Source organism: Oratosquilla oratoria, chromosome 42 (assembly GCF_046742065.1).
Source record: "Oratosquilla oratoria isolate Oo_2021 chromosome 42, ASM4674206v1, whole genome shotgun sequence".
Taxonomy (NCBI): Eukaryota; Metazoa; Arthropoda; class Malacostraca; order Stomatopoda; family Squillidae; genus Oratosquilla; species Oratosquilla oratoria.
The window spans coordinates 21058747-21070192 of record NC_134818.1 but is presented as its reverse complement, the minus strand read 5'-3'; the positions used below and the strand labels follow the sequence as shown (position 1 = coordinate 21070192).

The 11446-nt window shown below is 38.3% G+C and overlaps 1 protein-coding gene across 2 annotated transcripts in view; it reads right to left on the bottom strand.

Annotated features, from left to right (window-relative positions):
* The window catches only part of LOC143021407 (uncharacterized), a 639877-nt gene extending 628645 nt beyond the window's left edge, over positions 1-11232 (bottom strand). Inside the window, exon 1 of one of the 2 annotated variants that reach the window (XM_076178846.1) lies at positions 11167-11232. The gene's annotated coding sequence lies outside the window, so the exon portion shown is untranslated. The remainder of the gene's footprint in view (positions 1-11166) is intronic. The other variant, XM_076178847.1, reaches the window with a different exon arrangement.
* Between the last annotated feature and the right edge of the window lie 214 nt (positions 11233-11446).

Here is an 11446-nt window from a genome sequence, read left to right as displayed (position 1 = left end):
CCCATTAAAAAAAAAAAAAAAAAATTAGTGCTTCAGATGATCGTTTGACGATGATAACTGAGCCATGAACGATCAACATTGATCGATAATTTATCATACCGAGAAAAACGGACCTGGAGCGTGGGTGCCACTCGATGGTCGCCTTCGATGTTTACGAAACTGCGCGTGGCAAAACAAGGCCAGACTTAGGCAATGATGCATGAAGTGCCTAGGGAGGGACAGAGGAAAAAAGGGTCTAGAAAAATGACCGCTCAAGGCTTCCCCGATTGCTCGTTTAACACCCAACGGAGCGCCGCCAACGCGCGCCATCGGATTATCCGCATTTGTTTCTGCTCATTCGTTCTTTCAATACAGAGGTTATTATTTCTTAAATCTCGTTCATTTACTTAATTATGGCCAGGCCCATTATTTCCTCATTATCTCCTCTTTTCAGGTATTGCTTTTGCGATGGCCATTATTATCTTTAATGTTATTTTTGTCATTATTATATTTCCACAAACGGTAATTTGCTCATGCGAATAAAGCGATTGTTCGCATTTTTCAAACGGATTCAAGAATTTATGATAGTATCTCATATAAGGTTAATGTAATTAAACTCTTGAAATCTTGAAATGGTAATCACTGTTAATTTCATGGACATGAGAACGGTAGCCTTTAGCTAAATAAAATTGTCTGACCTATTACAATTTGTACATTAATTTAATGCAGTGATGAATTAACGAGATAACTAATTCAATTTAATCCCCTTTCATCGCCCTGTAGTAATGCGTTGTCAGTAACCAGCGCTTCTATCCCTGACGAATATTTCACACCAAATAAGTGGAGTCATGTTGGTGGTAAAGTAGGAATCAATGTAGGGCAGTGGAAGTTAAAAGGATTTTTTTTTTCTTTGTGAAGATTAATCTGCAACCATATAGATATGTTATGCGCCTCCATCTGGTGTTATTCAGAAAAAAAAATCAAAGTGAACAGAGGTTAACCATTCAGATAAAGCCATGATACTCTTTAGTTCATAACAAGATCCCATGAAAAAAGAAGATAAGGAACCAAACAAAACAACGTAAAATAAAAAGACAAAAAATAAAAAATAGAATACACTCATATAAAATCAAACACACCAACATAAGAGAGAAAACACCGTGTTATCAAACAATCAGAAAGTAATTAATTGACAGACATTACAGCATACTGCTTACGTATCTAATCAAACGATTCTTGAAACTTCAATCTGTAGTACTTGCTATAGACTCTCTGAGAAGTTAATTTCAATCCCTTCACTGCCCCCTCTCCCCCCCCTACTCTCTCCCATCCCTCTCCGCACAAGTACACACGCACACTCACAAACACATTATATATATATATATATATATATATATATATATATATATATATATGTAATATGAGCGCGCTCGCGCTCGTGTATGTATGTATATGTGTATTCAGAAATGCGGTAATATCCATCAGGAAAAAATAAACTAACGAAGCAGAACGCTTTTGTATAAGTACATCTTCAGTGCTAATGCAAAGAAGGAATTATAAAAACAAGAAAGAACATACAGAATGTATAACAAAAGCATACTACAATTGTTCACAACTGGTATATTACAATCTAAAAAAAAATGAAATTTCTTGGCAAACATATCTAATCTGAACAAATCTTGATGGATGTGAACATCTATTCCCTTACTAGATTTGATCAAACTGAATTCGATTAAATTTCTTTCTGTGGTGTTATTGTTACATATGATGACTGATATCCCAGTCGAATGGGTGGTTAAAATTGTTCATGTGGTTGAATATACCGCTAAATTGGTTTACCTCTCTAACGTATTTCGTGTGTTGATTAATTCGTGTTTTGAGTGTTTTAGCAGTCTGACCAACATGAAACAGATTACACAATTCATGAGGCATTTTGTACACACATTCTTTATCACTATTGACGAAATTATTTATGAGCAATTGCCTTACAGTGTTCTAATTGTTAAAAATCACGTAATAAATATGGGATGCTTTGCAGGTTCTTTTGGTATAGTAAAAAAAAAAATTCTTATTAGAAGTTTGATTTGACCTAGAGTTGTATTTTTTCCATAATTGTAAGCTGTATTAAGAGCATGTGTAAAGTATCACAGCTTAGTGCCAATATCAATACATCTGATTTCATCATCGATGTACTCTGGGCTGCAGATGCGTAAAGCCCTAAGGAACACCGTAGAAAAAACAGGTCGCTGTACGCCATCATGGTGTGAGGAATTATTGTGTATATATGAACAAACATTGGTTGGTTTGCGATATACACCAAACTATTATAATGTCAGAAGTGCCATATGAGAACGGAGCCTCTTCCTTCTCTTCCTTCACCCCCTACTTTTTTCTCTCCCCGTTCCCTCCTTTCCCCTTATTTAATCTCAAGCATATGTATCTCAACTTGTACTTGAAAAAGCTGTAATAAGCAGAACGTCGTACAAATAAAGGCTCCGTCCTCATACGGTGTTTAACTCGTCAGTCTTGTCGGCAACTGCTACTTTAATGAAAAATGTCAGAAGTGATCAAATTTTACTTAAAGATAGATAATGTCATACGATTTCATTCAGTAGAAAGATAATCCCTGAAGCGTACTGGTATCTCGAGCGTATCTCGAATTATTAATTCAAACCTGGTAGCTATATTCATGAAAATGTTCAAAGACCAGGCATTTCTGTTCCTCAAAGAATGCGCGAGACTAATTTATTAAAGACATATGGGCTGCATAAGTATATAAATGGAGCTTAAAAAAAGTGATGAATTGTATGGGTTCCCGTTCTCATCGACAACATATCCAGGGTGATCGATCATAGTCGGAGGTAATCGATCACGCTGAGGTCAAAAAACGCGACACACAGCAAACAGGGTGACAGACGATAGATCTCGCGCAATGACGTTGTATCCACGTTGTCACTGTCAGCCCACAGTACGGACTGACGTGTTAATTAAGAGCGGTAGCTTGCTTTGTATTTTTCATTTTATTTAATTTTATTTCATTTTATTTACTTATTCATTTATTTTCATTCATTTGTGTATTCATTTACTCCTGTGTTTTATTCTAATTAATTTTATTTCATTTTATAACATCTTATTTTGTTTTATTCATTTTCATTTGGCTTTTGCTATTAACAACAGAAAGATGGTAGAAAGAAAATCCTCGTATAGTGTCAATCTCTGGTAATAAAACTTAAGAGCATATCAATTCAAAGTGAAGTCTTCTGTGGAGGAGGAGGTAGACGGGAGGGGGAGGAAAAGTGGTAAGGGAGGAACAGGGGAGAGGAGAAGGAGAAGAGAGGGGGAAGGAGAGAAGAGGGGGAAGGAGAATAGAGGGGGAAGGAGAAGAGAGGGGGAAGAGGAGGAGCAGCATATTGAAAAAACTGATGAAACTGTTTGTTGATAGTTAAGATTTTTTTTGTCCCAGACTGTGGGGAAAATGTTATATAATGCAGATTTTATTGCTATTTTCACCACATGGGGTGTTCTTGCAAGTGAATAAAAATACCTGGAATGTTTTCAGAATCAATTGCACATGAAAAGTGTGAAGAAAAAGAATATCAGTATAGAATCATTTCGAGCTTGGGATGGGGGAGGTTTGAAACGAATTGGTTATATCTAGTTAGTGATATTAGTTAATTATACTTAGTTATATCTTGAATAGATATTGTTTACACACACACACACTATTATATATATATATATATATATATATATATATATATATATATATATATATATTGCAGTAATTCACAAGGCACACGTGAAAATAATATGCAGAAAAAAAACACTGGGAAATAAGAAGCTTAGTCCGAACGTTTTCGTCTATTTAAGACATTATCAAGGAATACACAGATGCAGAGACATAGGTGGATATATGCATAAAGTAGAAGACAAGCTAGGAACACAAGGTGTTTCATAATCAGGTAGGACGTTTGGTCACATGACGTTACGTCACATGACGTTACGTCACCCCGGCCTAGTAACACTTGGAGAATTTTTTACAATTTTATCAATAATAAAATCATCAAGTTTAAATAATCCTAAACTTAAATTAATATTATGGTCAAAGGTTTGCTTAATGTGACTGGATTCGATAATGTTTCTTTCTAATAAAGATCTACAAGAAATTATTACATTAGAATTATCCCAGTCAATAGGATGGTTGTGGTCTCTTACATGGATAAAAAGGCCACTGGAACTTTGCCCACTCCTTACACTATATTTGTGCTGATTTATCCTAGTTTTTAAGTCTTTACCAGTTTGGCCGATATAAAATTTGTTACATTTAAGGCATGGAATAGAGTAAACACAACCCTCATTTGCTTCAGGTGAATTTTTAATGAGCTTACTTTTTATAATATTGTTATTTTTGAAAACCAAGTTGATGTTGAATTGTTTGAGAATATTAGGCAGACCAACTAATTTCTCACTGTAAGGAAGAACCAAAAGTTTTTTTTTGTCAAATACTTTTCTTTCGTGTGAGGTGTTATGGAAAGTTTTGTAAGCCATTTTATGAGAAGTGTCTACTAAGTGTTTTGGATATTTTAATTCAGAAGCTATGCCATGTATCTTCCTCAGCTCATCATCCAAAAATTCCGGGCTGCATATCCTGTAAGCTCTAAGAAACATAGAACTAAAGACAGAAAGTTTTGTCTTCTGATGATGAGCCGAGTAAAAGTGGACATATGATGCGACATTAGTTGGTTTTCTACAAACGTCATATTTAAATTGTCTACCATTTCGATGAATTAAAATATCCAAAAATGGTCATTTATTCTCTATTTCTATTTCAAAAGTGAATTTAATTGAAGGGACCATACCATTTAGTTTTTCAAGGAATAATGTCTTAAATAGACGAAAACGTTCGGACTAAGCTTATTTCCCAGTGGTTTTTTCTGCATATATATATATATATATATATATATATATATATATGTATATATACATATATATATACTTGTAAAAGAGGGGAATAATAGGTTTTCAATAATACACGTGGAGTTAAAAACGACAGCATTGTTGTAGTTATTCAGTTTTTTCCTCGTATTCTCGATTTTCCTGATTAGAGATTTGCCATTAACAGGGTGAATTGAAACTAAATTACTGTATTCTTCCATTTCTTTCCATTATTTGAGCTCAACGTTTCGTCTTAATGAAGACATTTTCAAGAGTAAAATGAAATAACAAAAATTACATAAATACAGTAATGGTGGCAATTGTGTGCAAGAACAGTACTAGTAAAATATGAGGGATACAATTTAAATGCAAATAAATACGATGACAATGTTACAAGAAAACTTGCATTAAAAAGGACAGAAAAATGACAAGTCGGGGATGACAGATATATATAAGCCTATGGTCAGGTGATCTGACAATGGGATCTCAGAGGTCACGGGTTAAGGGGATTGGGGGGTGGGGGGTTAGGCGGGTGTGGTCACCGTGGGGGGTGTAGGGGAGGGGGAAGGGGGTGGTAAAAGGGAAGGAGGGGGAGACAAGGAAGAGAGGGGGGTGGGGAGAGGGAGGAGTGGGGGATTTTTGTTTCTATACAATGCTATAGTGGAGATCAAATTGTTTTGGATGTTAATGACTGGAGCTTTGTCTCTAATATGAAAGGCTTCGAGCAATTGTAGCCTCCAAGGATCATCACTCGTTCCAATAACTTTGGTGGAATTAATCAATTCATCTCTTCTGAGTACAGCAATGTGAAAATTCTTATAATGTTCTTTGATTGCTCCCTCTTGTAGATGTAATGATAAACGACGGCTGACTATGCATCTAGTAAAACCGATGTAGGTATGGTTAAGAGGCTTACAATCCTCTGAAGAGCAAGTATATTGGTACACTACATTGGTTCTAGATGTGAAGTCTGATCGCCTAGATGAGCTGTTCGTCATGATCAGAGAGGAAGTTCTGGGATTTTTGTAGTAAATGAGAACTGATTTTGTTGTTCGCGCTTGTTGGGAGGCAATTCCTTTGGATATCTTTAATGACTTTTTCATCTTTTTGTAATTATTAGTAAAGGTTTTTCTGTAATATATGTTCATGTTCTGAAGATCGAACGCGAGTGATGACCCTAGGAAGCTACAATTGCTCGAAGCCTTTCATATTAGAGACAAAGCTCCAGTCATTAACATCCAAAGCAATTTTATCTCCACTATCCCATTGTATAGAAACAAAAATCCCCCACTCCTCCCTCCCTCCACCCCCCTCTCATCCTTGTCTCCCCCTCCTCCCCTTTCACCTCCACCTCCTTCCTCCTCTCCCCCCCCCACGGTGACCACACCCGCCTAACCCCCCTCCCCCAATCCCCTTACCCCGTGACCTCTGAGATCCCAATGTCAGACCACCTGACCATAGGCTTATATATATCTATCATCCCCGACTTGTCATTTTTCTTTCCCATCCCTTTAAATGTAAGTCTTCTTGTAACATTGCCATCGTATTTATTTGCATTTGTATTGTATCCCTCATATTTTACTAGTATTGTTCTTACACACAATTGTCACCATTACTGTATTTTATGTAACTTTTGTAATTTTGTCACCATTACTGTAATTATGTAATTTTTGTTATTTCAGTTTACTCTTGAAAATGTCTTCATTAAGACGAAACGTTGAGCTCATATAATGGAAAGAAATGGAAGAATACAGTAATTTAGTTTCAATTTACCCTGTTAATGGCTAATCTCTAATCAGGAAAATCGAAAATACAAGGAAAAAACTGAATGACTACAACAATGCTGTCGTTTTTAACTCCACGTGTTTTCTATATATACACATACATATATATATATCACACATACATATACATATATATATATATATATATATATATATATTTACACACACACACCTGCAAACATGAATAAGCCGTTTGCTTAAGGTTCCCTCCCTCAGCTGAATAAAGACATCTACTTTTCACCAGAAAAAAATAATAAACCGTGTCACCGGGATGGAGCTCATTAAGACAATTTTTGTTTTTATTATACAAGAGGATTCTATTCACACAAGGTTAATACCCAAGGTTCACTATTTACACACTGGGGTGCGTCCTATATATCTTGTATAAGAAAAAAAAAATGATGGACAGTTTCAACTGACCATAACTGGGCACTTGCTCTCTTCGTCCTCGACATATTCCTTCTCATCCTTTCGTTGTATTTCCTCCTTTCTCTCGTAATTTTTCTTGTGTCCTCCTCAAATCCCTCCTCTTGCTTAATCACATCTGGTCTCCGTATAATAAACACTCGTTTCCTTCCCCTTTTTTCCCTTACTCTGCCAAACAGACACATACACACACATATACATACGTACATACATACATACGCACGCACACGCACACACACACGCATGCATACACACACACACATACATACACATACATGCTCACGCTAAAAAAAAACGTGTGTGAAGACCTGTCATCCTTTCCAGGTCTCGCGTTCGATCTTCAGAACAATATTCAATTCCGTCGCTTCCATCCTGCCACCTAATCTATGCCGTCCCCCTCGGCCGCAAAAGCATTATCTGTATCATTGCAAGTCTTATTGCAAACCTGCAACTTATTGTCTGCAACATATTGCCTGCAGCTTATTGTCTGCAACTTATTGCCAGCAAGTTATTGTCTCCGTCTGCGCACTGTTGCAAGGTCTGTCATCAGATGCACTGGACTCTCACGCCCTCCTCCCCCAACCTCCTTCCATCCCTCCCGTGGGAGTTTTTGGGCTTTTGTGATGTTTTCATCACACGTTTTTATTTTTGTTTCTTTTCCTTTGTCTCCTCTGGTCTTCCAGACAAGCTTATTGCCTTGGGCCGCCACCATCTCTTCCTCGCCTCCCTTCTCCTTTTCCTCCTCCTCCTCCTCTTCCGCTTCCTCCTTCTCTCCCTCCTCCTCCTATGCTAACCTACCGACCCCACTTCCTTGATTTGACCCTCTTCTATTATTTTTTTCTTCTTTTTTGAGGGGTTAGTTTTACACATTTTGCAATTTTATTTCCTTTACACCTTCGCACTCTTTTGTTTCTCCTTCTGCATTTACGACTTAGTGACCTGTGTCACAGATTATTTCTTCTTGCTACTATTTCATTCACAGGAAGGGCAGACATCGAACCAAGATCGTTGAATCATCACGAGCATATGCCAGTTTACCCTCTTTATTTTACTCCAAATATAGGACAAGTTCAGGAGGCATCCCTTGGGGCCAAAGTGATGAACAGACAGACGCCTCTTGTTCATTTATTTCTTGCTTCCTGTTCTTGAGTGTCCAAGAAGCGAGGAACAAGGACTATGCCTTGAGGGGAGGAGAGAAATGAGAATCACAGACTGAGGAATGAGGAGAGGAGGGAGAGTGGGAGGAAGGGGAGGGGGAGGAAAAGGAAGGGGTAAGGGAGGGAAGGGGTAAGAAAGGGAAGGGGTAAGAAAGGGAAGGTGGAAGGAAGGGGAGATGGAAAGGAGAGAGGGAAGGAAGGGGAGGTGGAAGGAAGGGGAGGGGTAAGGAAGGGAAGGGGTAAGGGAGGGAAGGGATAAGAAAGGTAAGGTGGAAGGAAGGGGAGATGGAAAGGAGAGAGGGAAGGAAGGGGAAGTGGAAGGAAGGGGAGGGGTAAGGAAGGGAAGGGGTAAGAAAGGGAAGGGGTAAGAAAGGGAAGGTGGAAGGAAGGGGAGATGGAAAGGAGAGAGGGAAGGAAGGGGAAGTGGAGAGGGGAGGAAGGAGAGGGGAAAAGAAATGAAAGTAAAAGGAAGGAAAGGTGGAAGTAAGGGGAGGGGGAAGAAGTGGAGGGGCAAATAAGGAAATGTGGAAGTAAATGGAGGAGGAAGAAAAAGAAAGGGGGAGGAAATAGAAGTGGAAGGAATGGGGAGGTGAAGGAAGTTGCGTGGTTCTTGCACATCATGATCCTGGTTCGGATGTTGTATATGTTTCTCTTCCTGGAAGTTGTCACACGAACTCTTACAATATATTATAGCAGCTTGAGGAGATATATAATACTTACAAGGTCAATGTTATGCATGCACCTGGGTACCTATCGCCGACCGATAGTGACTTGTCTAAATGCCGTGTCCTTTGCATTCTTGGCGGGATTAGTCTTGCCCTAGGGGGAGGGGGGGAGAGGAGTTTTGTCATAAACTAGTTTCTTTTATCATTATGTTTCTTTTCCCGTTCCTCTTTTTGGTTTAATGATCATCTGAAACCACCAGACAGGTTCCAGCCATAGACCGAGGAGGGTGGGTTGGGTGTTGTGGCTACTTCAGGTGGTATCGTTCTTCTTAAGCGCAAATTGAGACGCAGGCGACGGAGGCGACGCAGGCGACGGAGGCGACGCAGGCGACACAGGCGACGGAGCACAGAGCAGACAGACTTCCTGTTGCTGAACTGAAGTATACTTTGAACTTCTCACTAGAAATTATTCCAAATATACAACTTCAGCATTTCAGGAGAGAAAAGTTCAAACTATACAAACAGTTCAGCAACAGGAATTCTGTGCTCTGTGCTGCGTCGCTTGTGTCACCGATGTCTCAATTTGCGCTTAGATTTACAGCGAAGAACTTCTCTATGTTCAACTATACTCTTGGCCTAATAAGGACAACAAACTCCTCAATTTTGATGCTCTGGTGCAATAGATTTAACGTTTTATTAGCAACATCAGCAGCCTTCAACAATTGTTGACCTGCGTCTGACCTTTCTCTGAGACAGTGTAACTAGGTCATTGCACTGTCCCGGTACAATCACTTTGTACAGTCCGCGTGACAAGATTGAATAATAAATCCGTAGCAAAGGCTAAACAGTGCAATAAAGGAATCCGAAAAGAACTTAAACTTACAAGTCCATAAAGAACAGCAATTTAGAACAAGATCTTAATCATGCAGTTCATTGCCCGTAGCATTAAGAAAAAGTGACCATAAACTTAGGCTTGCATCAGAAAGCATAAATCTCGGCTTAATAGGGATAATCAAAATATGGTTTAGTAGCAGGAAATAAAAATTTTGACTTTAAGTTACACAGATTCGAATATTTGGATTAGGGTAGAAGCTCCCCTCCCACACCCCTCTACAAAGTTTTTTTTCTCTTTCTCTCTCCATGACGCGTATGAAAACCTGTGAGGTAGGAGAAATATAATTTATTTTACTTGTGGGTGGTGGTTGGTGGGTGATGACGATGACGATGGTGATAATAACGATGGTGATAATGACGATGGTGATAATGACGATGGTGATGACGACGATGGTGATGACGACGACGATGACGACGACGATGATGAGATGACGACGACGACGACGATGTTGATGATGGTGACGATGATGATGATGAAGACGACGACGACGAGAACGATGATGACGACGATGACCATGATGACGATGACAATGATGACAATGACGACGACGATTACGACGATGACAATGACGATGACGACGACGATGACGACTACGATTAATAACTATTGACTCTAAGTTTCACTAAGTAGTAAGCCCACAAGCCCAGAGTGGTTGGCAAGGGTCCTTGGGTCCTCCCACAAATCTCTCCTGCAGAAACAGTGGCTGATCTCTAATGGGCAGATTTGTGAGGCATCTTTAGATTATGTATTTATGACATGGAAATTATGATCTACACGACTTAGTAGCATTCTGTATTCCTGCAGATTAGACCAGATCCTGTAGTACTTATTAGTGAAACTAATCATAAATCAAGTTCTAGTTAGCAGTTACGGGGTTGAATCTTCTCGAAGTCATAGTCTTAAAATGAATGTATCAAAATCTTTATATCTGCCATTTCAAAAAACTATCTGGATTCTGTAGCCATGTGATACTATTTTTATTTTTTGTTGTTGTTTTATTTTTTGTGGAATATTTTGTTGGAACTCTCTTAGTGTAGCCATTACAAGAACGCCATTACATGAACATATTCAAAGTTTATTTATTATGATCCTTTGAAACTAGACAAAATCCGAGGCAAATATAGACAACACTAGTTCTTCTAACCAGGACTTGAATTTAGACTACAGGATAGTTATAAAAGAAACAAGTATGCACATACAACACTTGGCATGAAAACTGAAATTATAATGCCTTATGGTAAAAAATGAATTTCACAGCCTCAACGTCAAACTGAGGTGAGAAATTCCGGGGATTTGTTTTAGTAAAAATCTTAATTCATACTTACAGAAACAACTCGTCTTCGCGTTCCATCGCAAAGATGTTCTTCCAGTCTACTTCAAGATCATCTAATAAAGAATAAAAAATATCTAATTACGAACCAAGAAATTCAGGCACTTCAAAAATACCCGCATCGAAGATTAATATCTATTACAAACTACAAAGGATTCCGGAACACCAGGTAATTGCTCTGTGAATATCTAACCTAACACAAAAGCCTGAAAATAGATTAGCAGAGTTTAACTGAAGTAACAAAATAGTGATTTTCTTTAAACAACAAATGCAAC